Source organism: Chenopodium quinoa, unplaced genomic scaffold (genome assembly GCF_001683475.1).
Source record: "Chenopodium quinoa cultivar QQ74 unplaced genomic scaffold, ASM168347v1, whole genome shotgun sequence".
NCBI lineage: Eukaryota > Viridiplantae > Streptophyta > Magnoliopsida > Caryophyllales > Amaranthaceae > Chenopodium > Chenopodium quinoa.
The window spans coordinates 491115-502719 of record NW_018744676.1 but is presented as its reverse complement, the minus strand read 5'-3'; the positions used below and the strand labels follow the sequence as shown (position 1 = coordinate 502719).

At 29.2% G+C, this 11605-nt stretch overlaps 1 pseudogene; it reads left to right on the top strand.

Moving 5' to 3' along the window:
* The first annotated feature begins 2554 nt into the window (after positions 1–2554).
* LOC110702218 lies at positions 2555–6887 on the top strand (annotated as a pseudogene).
* The last annotated feature ends 4718 nt before the right edge of the window (positions 6888–11605 follow it).

Below are 11605 nucleotides of genomic sequence, written 5' to 3'. Positions count from 1 at the left end.
AAAGCCAAAGTTGCCCATACCCCTCCTTGTCATGTTTCTCTATCCCACTTTCTACTCTCTGTTAACTTTTGTCCACTGATTTTATCTGTCTTATCTCACTAAGTTCACTACTTAACTGGTTAATCAACTCATTAACTGTACTTTTCCCTCTTATTAAAGGAATTTATATGTAGATTAAATTTTAACCTGTGAATTTAGAATTTTACAAACAAAAATGATCTGATCATCCAGTATATGTGCTAATTTGTGACAATTTAGAATTATGATACTAAGGCGTACCTATTATTATGATTAAGAATGATAATGTATGCGTGTTTGATTAGTGCGAAATGTCAACAAGGTAACAACAATAACAAATCCAAAGTCTCACTTCTAAATTAGACGTATGTTGATTAGTTGCATGAATCAAGATTTTAACTCTTACAATCATCCACAAAGATCATATATTTCATCTTCCTACAATAGCTTTTATTAATTGTTTCTTACTCTTGCTTGCTAACCTACGAAGGATTGTATTTTCCAACTTTGATTTTGAAGTTTCAAACCTCACTAGGAACAATTTTTTAGGGTGGCAAATGGTAATTATTCTCTTACCCTACCCTCGACCCTTTTTTATGTGTCTAGTCTACTGATTTGATCTGAGTCGGATTAACATATGCGAGGTTTCAATTCAGTAGGCAGTTCTGCTTACCTTTAGGAAAATTGAGAATAATGCTACTAACATACAAAAACATAATGCATCAAAATGATGGCCATCCATGTTGTAAGTTGCATTGTAACTATACACCTAGCTTTAAAATAGTGTTAAAGTAACAATCTTGCTAACGAATCAAGTCTTAGACAAGCCATAATTACCCTAAGCTTATATAATCATGATGGATTTAATAGTTAACTCCATTGAGCTACTAGCTATATTCATTACTCCTATAGTTTTTTTCATAACCGACCAAGCATAAGATGTGGTTATTATTATTATTATTATTATTATTATTATTATTATTATTATTATTATTATTATTATTATTATTATTATTATTATTATTATTATTATTATTATTATTATTATCTAATCCATCAAAAAGCACATTTTATAAATAATTCAAGTAGCTAGATATAATACACAATTAAGAGGTAATCAGAGCTTATAAACATGCTGGATTGAGAGTGAGAGAGAGTAGGGATATTAAATAGGGCAAGGCTGCCAATAGCCATCATTAGCTTAGCATTAAAGCCTTGGGATTGAAGGGAAGGTCAATTATGATGATGATAACCTAGCTAATTTGTAATCATCTTCCTGTTATTGCAGTCTGCCAAAAAGAATAACCCTTCTTAGTTCTTACACAATATTGATCCATGGATCTCCTAAACAAAGAATAAAACAAAAGAAACAAAGTTTGAGATTGATAGAAAGAAACAAGTAGCTATGGGTCAGCAAACTTGATACTCTCTCTGGCCGGAAATAATTGGTACATTTCATTTTACTTCGTACATAATTTAGACAACCTACCTGAATAAATTTTTGGAAAAACAAAATAAAGAGAGAAACTATATTCTAATGATAAAAGTAACTACATGTGTGGATTAATTAAGGAAAATATTACTTTAATTTAAAAACTTTTTTTTGGTACTTTGGATACCTAAGATTAATCAAGTGCTTTCATTTATGTTGGTTTTTAAAAATTTGATAGATGAGCTGAGCTTGAACCCCACAATTCTTGAAGCTCATTCAGTTCCTAAATGAGGTTGAGCACGAACATAAATATGTTCGTTCATAGCAGCTCATGAACAAGATATGTAGTTTATTTATGCTCATGAACAAGCTTGTTTAATAAAGCTACTGACTATTCACAGTAGTTAAGTTAATTAAACTATTCATTTAGTAAAATGCTAGACTATGCTTAGTACATAACTAGGGTTAATTTGTTTTTATGCTCGATTATAATTAGCATGCACAACTCGTTTATAAGAAAATCTCATTTATAAGCTCGACTCAATTAATTAATAATGAGCTATTTACAAATTGTTCACGAACCCTATATCCTCATAAACACGTTGAACCTTGCTCAAACGGAATTTTGAATTGCATGAATGAAAGCTCAGACTGACTTAAGTTAATTGAACATGAATATAAATAGGATTATACTCGACTTGACTTGTTTACACCACTAGCCCCGAATAAATTTTCGATCGCCACCAATCAAATACCCGATAAAAATTTGATATGTATGTACTAAGCAAAGACATATACATTTACATATTAGTCTTGAACATAGATTTCTTAACAACCTTAATCTAAAGACTTTCCCAACATAGTAAGGTAACATCCACATCAATGTTAATCTACATATCCTTTACACTAATCAAATGTTGTCAAAATTCCTAAATGGCCCCTCTAGGAGAGAGTTATTCCTCCTAATAAGCTGTCTTTCTTTTCAATAGGGTACTTTAAGAGGCGTTGAAAACACAAAAGAGGATATTATGGAAATGAGAAAAAAGTTTTTTAAAAAGCAATATAATGCATAAAACTTGGGTTTTTTGTGGCAGTCACCCTGAAACTATTCTTGTTGTTTGGAGGGAGCTCAGAATTATGGGAAGGAGATTAAATTAATACACTCTTAATCTTGGGATTTTAAAGCCCAATTTTTTTTTATATATAATTATATTTTACTTTTATTATGCAAATATTACTTAAATGTGTGATATAAGCATGGAATCTTCAAATCTTCATCAGCAACATAATCATCATCATCATCTTCAAGATCATCAACTTATTGCAGAGTCTCTTCTAATAATCCACCTTCTTTGCCTTCTCCATGTTTTAGTGTTGCAGAAAATGACCATGCTTGGAGAACTCCAACTTTCTTCTTGTAAGTTGATTTTTTTTTTAATATTATAATTACTTTGGCATAAATTTATGTATATCATCATTTTTTCTAAAGAAATTGAAATTTTTTTGTTGATTTTTTTTTCTATGAAATAATATACAGAAGTAGGTGGGATGTGAACTTTTAATCTTTTGATTTGAAATTTGTACATACATATGAGATAAGCTCAGTCGTCCGAAGTGAAAGAGAAATCTCTCTTCGCATTGGGGTTCCTCTCTTGCTAGTTTGTGCTTAGATCTTACATGCATTTTCCTAGAACTAGGGTTTTACAATTGTCTTTCATCATGTTTTGGTACACTTTATATCTTCTTTGTTGGATTCCTTTTGATCTCCTATCTTTTTATGCATGGATCTAATTTAAAGATAAAATTTTCCAAAGACATAGAATAGTTACTATTGTGTAATAATTTTCACATAATTCATAGGCAATTTAACAAATTTTCACATAATTCATAAGTTTACTTCCAAATTTGTAATTTAAATTTACAGAAATTCACTTTCATTAATTATGTTTAGAGGTTTTGCTTAAATTTTTGTTAATTCTAATTGGCAGGAACAATAATGGCAATATCCATGCAACTTGTGGTGAAGATACTCCTACTTCTCTTAATAATTCCCTAATACAAGAAGTAGGTTTTCCTTGGCCTAATAATCATATTACCATTAATCAATCTACTCCTCACCAAGAACATCATCATCAACATATCGCCGACAAAATTAAGGAAGAACAATCACCATCAACCTCCTCAGATCACCATGATAATCCTACTTTCGCGAAATTTAGTGACATGTTAAGCTCCTCAACTTCATCACCAAGTGAAATGCTTCTTCTCAAGAACACATTATCTCCTACTTTCAAAAACCATATGCTTTCTAATAATAGAAATCTTCATAATCAGCCTTCAACATTTCAACCAAATATACAACAATTTCAAAATACTAATAAAAGCATTAGTACTACTTTCAGCCAGATTTTTCCTAGTGTAAATATTTCGAACATGAATAACAACAACAACAACAAAAATATGTCTTCACCAATATCTTCAAGTTCGAGCACAATTGATCCTCAGATGGCTAATAATGCTCAAAATGGTTTCGATCTATTCGCTACTGCTCGATTTTTAAAGTGGAGAGACTCTTAACAATCATTCCTCTTCGGGTAATAATCTCCTAGAGCTGTTTGAAGGTAGTCCTCGGTTCAACGTTGATCATGATTTGCAACAGTCTAATGATCTCAAACTTTGCAACATTCCTAATAATAATGTGAGTATCTTTTTCCTATATATAACAAATTGGTTTATATATATATAATTTCGGTTTTTCTCTTTTATTTTTAGTAACAATTTTCTCCTCAATACGGCGAAGAACAAAAAAATGACAAAGGGAGTTTATATAATTCTACTTCTTATTTATTATTTTTGTTTTATTTTTAGCTAATTTATATGGTACTATAAGTTATGATATGTTCATTGTCAAAATGTCAAACAAAACACATGTATGTTTAACTTTAAAAATTAATGATTCTTCACCTTTGATAAGCGTGGATTAGTGTTCTAAGTATACTTTAATAATAATGACACATTAATATACATTTAGGACAATATATAAAAAGAAAGAAATAATAAAATAAATAGGACCAATCAATTGTTATTACTCTAATAATTTGTATGAGTAAAATAGAAAAAGCTACAGTTCTTTATATATTAAAGTTGAATAATTTAGATTATTGAAAGAGAAAAAGAATGGTCCTGCTGATTTATCTTTTTTTTTTTATATGAATGATACCTTCAGCTTTATACATTGAAATGATATAAAAAAAAATTATCTTTTCAGAACCTTAAGACTTTTTCTTTTTTTCCTTTCTTGCAAAGTTTATGTGGTTTACTTATTTCTTTTTGTGGGTAGTCTATAGATATTGATTAAGTTCTTTTGGTTAAAGCTTTCATCTTTTAACAATAATAATGGAGTCCCAGCTGATTCAAAGAACTACATTATGGAGCAACAATCAACTCATCAAATGCCATCTAAAAAACCACGGTTCGAACCACGCGCTTCTTGCCCTCCTTTTAAGGTATGTAGGTTATAGCAAGGTTAGCTTAAGCATGTTGATTCTCAATTAGCACTTCGGATTTGCTTGGTTACTAAATAATATGTCGCTTTCTAAATTTAATTTAGTCAGTTAAATAGCATTTGTGATTTTTGTTATGTTATCCTTAATGCATGATAAGAACCTTCAAATGGTTCTCTTAACTACACAAATTCCAACAATAATAACTACGTATGTTAGTGGTCATTGAGAAAGATGTATCTTATGTACGGTGTTAAACTATGTACTTGTATAACATTCATGTTTGTGTATTAATCAGGTAAGGAAAGAGAAGTTAGGAGATAGAATCGCGGCTCTTCAACAACTAGTGGCACCCTTTGGCAAGGTATATACTCCGTACTTAACGTTATGATTATATTAATTGTTGCATCATTGCAATTAAAATTAATCAATCATTTCATTGAGTCAAAATATATTTCTATATATTTGAATAATGTAGATGAAGAGGTAACATTTGGCAAGTCATTTTATCGAATTTGAAAGATTGATAGTCTATTAACTTAATTATTGATTTGATAATGTGTTTGGCAAAGTAACTTTTCAAAATTAAAGCTAGTTAATTAAAAAGAAAATTAAAGTTACTCAACAACCTTATCAAAATTAAAGCTACCTAGCTTATCAAAAGTCTGTATCATCTTTATGTATATGTACATCCATTGAAAGTTACATGTTATAAACCGCTAAATTACAAAAAAGCCTTGGCTTTTTCAACACATTTAACTAGCTTTATATATTTCAAATTTAACTAGTACGTAGGAACTTTATAATAATGTTCGTCAATAAACTTCTTTCACATTTAGCAATATTTTCTACTAAAGTTTTCATATAAAAATGCTAAAGTTCTTCTGAAATAATTGAATCTCCTATACCTATATGAAGTGATATATATGTAATGCAAGTACGTAACTTGCAAGGACAATTTGATATGTTGATTTGTAACGTTGAACTCATTGTCATACAATGTTCAAAGAAGCTTTGAAATGAACATTTTATTGACAAAATTGTGTTAAATTAATTAACAGTTGATATTATGCCTGTTTATATGACAATTATTATTATCATTGAAGCTTCCTTATTGTAATGCAATGTACATGTTTTTTTTTTTTTTTTTTAATCTCCATTGTATTATCGTTGGGATTAAGATTTGTTTCTTATAACGAAAACTTGTACGTGGGTATTGTTGGCAGACAGATACAGCTTCCGTATTGATGGAAGCGATTGGATACATCAAATTCCTCCAAAACCAAGTTGAGGTACGAACAACAAACATACTACGTATACTTATTATTTTTAAGGTGAAAAAAACAAGGCCTAAATACGTAAAACATTGTTATTAATGCAGACACTAAGTGTCCATACATGAAGTCATCATCTCACAACAAAAGCTCCAATACTACTCAAAGGGTAAGATCTATATATGCATGTTTTATTTATTGCATGACTACGTAACTAGGTATATAATTTATAGGACAAACAAAATATACGTATAAATTGAAATTTCATGATGAATTAATGTTATTCTTGCAGGTTAAAGATGATGAATTTTGTGTGAGTGATGAATCAATATTAACAGACGACTTAAGAAGCCGAGGGTTATGTCTTGTGCCTCAATCATGCATGTCCTATATTAATTTAGCAAGCGATGCTACCATTAATGGTGGTATTTGGCCATCTCCTAATTTTAATCCTGCTGGCTTCTAATTATAAATAATTAAAATGCGCAAAGAGAAAATATATACGAGTATGTAGTAATTATTTATACTATGTTATTAGTATGATTAATGGAGCAAACTTGGTCATCTTGAATGAATTCATAAGATCAAGATAGACCACGTTTGATCCATTTTTCTAAGGCATAATATATAATTAATGTGTTACTATTGTCAAATTTTTATCTCAATGGTAAAGTACAAATTCTTTTTTATTACTGTTTAATTAGTCAATGGAGGCTAGATACTTAAATACTCGTATAGTTTTGCTTAAATACTCGTATAATTTTAATAAGAATGGTAGCAATTGTACAAAATATATAACTCATTAACCATAAGATTAGGTCTATTGTCAAGGCTCATTTTCTGCCCCATCGATCAATGTCTATTAAGTAATTTCGCAGTGTTGTCCATAAGGACACCTCATATGTCCCTCATACAATATTTTTCGTAAAGATGATATGCATGCTTATTTGTGCCGAATGCATTATACTTCTCTCATTCTTTAAAAAATATAACACTTTAAATAATATAACACATAAAATTTAGCAACATTTATATACTCCCTTTGATGAATATTGATATATTGTGATTTATATGTGAGTTAAAACATGGTTGATAGATCTGCTTGATATTTATATAATTTTTTACTTGTAATGTTACAAGTATGTCACGCACGTTAAAATAATGGAATTTGTACACTTGTACTGTATATTAATTAAAAACAGGAAATTGGGCCAAATTACATAAGACTGAAAAGTATGGGCCACCCAATGGGCCTTGAAAATTACTATTTGTGATAAACCATATGTCTTAAGACAAGCATGAGAAAGATCTAGCTAAATTGGTACAATTCATACATATTATCTCCGTTTCCAATTTTTCTTTTTTTTTTTTGTACAAATATATTTTTTTATGTCTCACATAAAAATATCCCCTTAATTTATTGCATGTAAAAAAAAAGCAGAGGTAGGATTAAAGAACCCAAGCCTTAGAACTTTAGATAATAACCTTTAATATGGAAGGAAAAAAAAAAAGTAGCCGAAGGTTCTTGTATATACATTAGTGCTTGTAATACGGAGTAAGATATTTTGGATAGGTATATAGAGCATAAACTAAGTAGCATAGTTTTCATTTCAAAAAAAAAAAAAAAAAAGGTTCCATTTAAAAAAAATAATAAATAAATAAATAAAAACTAAGTGGCTTAGTTGTAGCCATACATTAAAGAGGTTAAAGGCATTTATAATTACGAAGTGGTCAAGCAATGTGTATAATGTTGTGAAAGGATTTCAAGCTTTTGGCAAGCTATTAAGATATTCATTTGATTGAAGTATATTTAATTTTCCTCCTTTTGTTAATTTCTGTTACACGATCTTTTACCTATTTGTGTTTGCCACAAATGATTTTACATTTTACTCGTACACTAAATAACAAAACATGAACTATTCAAAAAATTAATTAAAATTACAAAACAAGAGAAGAAAAGATTAGAGTAATAATATCACCTACATCAAATGATTGAAAATCCGGGTTTCAAAAAAAAAAATGATTGAAAATCTCAAATTATTTGTCAAATTCTTTATTGTACAAATGCCTAATATTTGTTAGGAAATATATATTGGTGAGATATTCTACGGAGTACTAAACAAAATTAGGATCAATAAAAAAGTACAAATGCCTAATTTTTTTTTTTTTTGTTTTTATAAAAACCAATATCATGAGTATATATATTACGAGTAAAACAATTTTACTCTTCCCAACTTACTGACAAACTATTTTATTTTTTTAAAAAAAAAAAAAAACAAAAAAGAAGTCTGCAAACTCTTTGTCACTTTATAAGATAGTTTCTCATCTTTTCCACCATGGTTTTGCTCGCCTAACCATATGTCTATAATTGTGAGAATCGTCTTATAGTTACAGCTATGGAAAACTATGAATCGGAAGAAGCCATAGAAATATAACTCAAGGTCAATGAACGAAGGTGTAGTTCGTAATGGGTTGGCTGACAATTGTTATCAAGAAGGATGAAGGTGAAGAAGAACCATGGCTTACCGTTGAAAGATCGATCGAGAATGATGACTTGTGAAAGGTTAAAAGAGATGGGTATTATTATTGAGTGTTGATATACGGCAGATCAATTTTGGGATTTAGAATATATATATATAACTTAGAAATCTTAGGTTTAATTGCTCTAGAATATTTAGAAGATAAGACCTAATTTCAAATTGAGTTTGTTGCTAGTTCTTGAAAAGATAAGCTTTAATTTTATTTTTTTATTCGGTTTTCAAAATCAATTTCTGGGAATATATGAAACCAATTTTTTTTTTTTTTATATATAAATCCAAATATTAATAATTATTTTTTTTCAATATCATCTATTTTGAACTAATAGTAGAAAATTTTGGCAAATGAAATATTCACCCAAAAACACTTTGAAAAATTGATAGTAAATTAATGTTTATCAATGGAGTGATGTATACTTCATTCTTTATTCTCTCTCTAAAATATTACTGTATATAGTGGAATAATATTTGTTTATATTCAATAGATTTATTGATCCATATTAAGGAAGTAAGATCTTGTATGAAGGGAAACAATTTGAACCTCAATACTGGTTGTAGTAGAAAAACTATAATTAATTTGTGTTTTTGGTACCGATTTTTAAAAATCGGTACCCAATTATGTTTTCTACTAGTGGAAGGAACGCTCTAACTAATTGTACTCTATTATGATTATTACCTTTGCCCTTATAAATTATAAAGCACCTAGGAGAAAAGCTTTAACTAATTGTACTCTGTTTTGGTAATTACATAATCTTTCCCTTATAAATTATAAAGCACAATTTTATTACATTTATCTTAAATTACTTTAGGTTGTGTTTGGACACACTTATTTCATTTCAAATAGTTGAATTCAATTCCAGAATTTCAATTTCTAGATTTCAATTCCGAGTCCCGTGTTTGGGAAAGAGAATTTCAAATTTAGAATTTCAAATTCTAAAAGTTGTTTGGCAAGACAAGGAATTTCAAATCCTGAATTTCAAATTCTAATAGTTGTTTGGCAATACAAGAAATTTCAAACCAGGGTATATATTGCTAGCAAACTCTGAACAAAAAGACAACATATCAACATCTAGATCTAGCTAGTAATTTTAGTTCACAAACATCTAAATAAAGTTGCTAATCATTAATACATAATAAAACCCAATCTAATTTTTCCCCCTCCGGTAGATTTTTTAATATTTCAAACTCATCAACCGTCCCATTCATGAACCTTTTCACAACTTTTAGGACTTGGTGACGCGAGATCCCAAGTACACTAGAGACTACCTTGTAGATCTCTTGTGAACTTGGTTTCGGTGGCCCTTGCGCTCTGCTCACATACTCCTTGAACGACTCTGCAAAACAACTCACTGCATCTGCTAGATGATCTCTTGAACCTCTTGTTTGATCCTCCGGAAGAATTCTCGGAGGTACCAACCCCTTCAATGTCAGTGTCCATTGCAGCAGCAGCCTCATCATGATGCTCAGCCCCGTCACCAGTTGCTCTATCCGATGCAAACAAAGTACAAATATCTTCCCAATTCTCAATAAATTTTTTCTAATATGCAGTTGTAATACCCCGTATTTTTGAAAACGTATTTTCTAATTAATTAATTAATTAATTAATATTTTCTAAAAAGGGTATCTTAGTAATTTATTTTACTATTTGAATTTTGAAGCCAAAATGATATTTGAATTTGGGCGCCAAATAAATTTTAAAACTCAATAACTGTTTTGGATTTTGGATAAGATTTATCCATTTATTTTATTTTTAAAACCGAATTATTTATATATTTCGGATATTTTAATTAAAGCTAAACTATATTTTATTATTTAATTAATAAGGTCCAAAAATTCCTAATTATTGACTAAGATTTTCAGATTTTCCTAGTGTGGAAAATCTAATTTTCTAGGTTAATTTATTTAGTGAATAATTGGTATCTTTTTAATTAATTATTTTATACAATAAATATTATTTACACGATTATTTTTAATTCTGTAAATCTAGCAAAATGACTCCCTATAATATACTAATAGGATCCGAAAATTTGAGCTATGGAAGCTCAATATTTTTGGCCTTCATGGTCAAATTTTGGGTGATTTATTTTGGAAAATTGTATTTTAATTATCTCCTTAAAATCTCTTATTTTCCTTAGTTTTATTTCTCCATCTCCTAAATATTTTATCATCTTATTTTCCTACCTTATATCTTCCTTGACTATTCTCCAATTAATCTTTTTTTGCCATATTATTTTTCATGACAACACACTTTCCTTAATTCTATTATTCTTAATCACCTTAATATCAGAACTTTCCATATTTATTTCATTCTCTTCTTCAAGTAATTCCTTAATTCTTTTTACAATAATTCTTCCTACATTCTCCTACCATAATTCTTGCATGAGCTAGCCTATAAATACCCCCTCATACCTCTCATATTCTTCACACCAAAAACTCAATTCTCTTCTTCTCTTTTACTCTTCTTCTCCCTCAACCTTTCCTACTTTTCTTCTCCTCTTTCTAAAAAGAAAATCTACCCGTATATCTTTGGAGCCTATTTTCGGGCACTTCTGGTCAATTTTGGGGTTTTTCTATTTCACAGAAAATTGTTTCTCTCAAAAAATCCTTGAGATTTCACCCAATTAGAAGTTATATCGAAGGAGTTGTGACCTCTGCAAGTTCTGCCTATTCTTTCCAATGCAAATTCAATTTCTCTTTAATCCTATTCACTTATTTTCTTCATGGTTAGTTTTCTAAAATGTAAATACCTATTTCAAAGTTATATTTTATATTAAAGTATTATTTTTAGAAGAGTTTTATATTTCATGCACATTAGATTTGGGTTTATGTCTAAAGATGTTG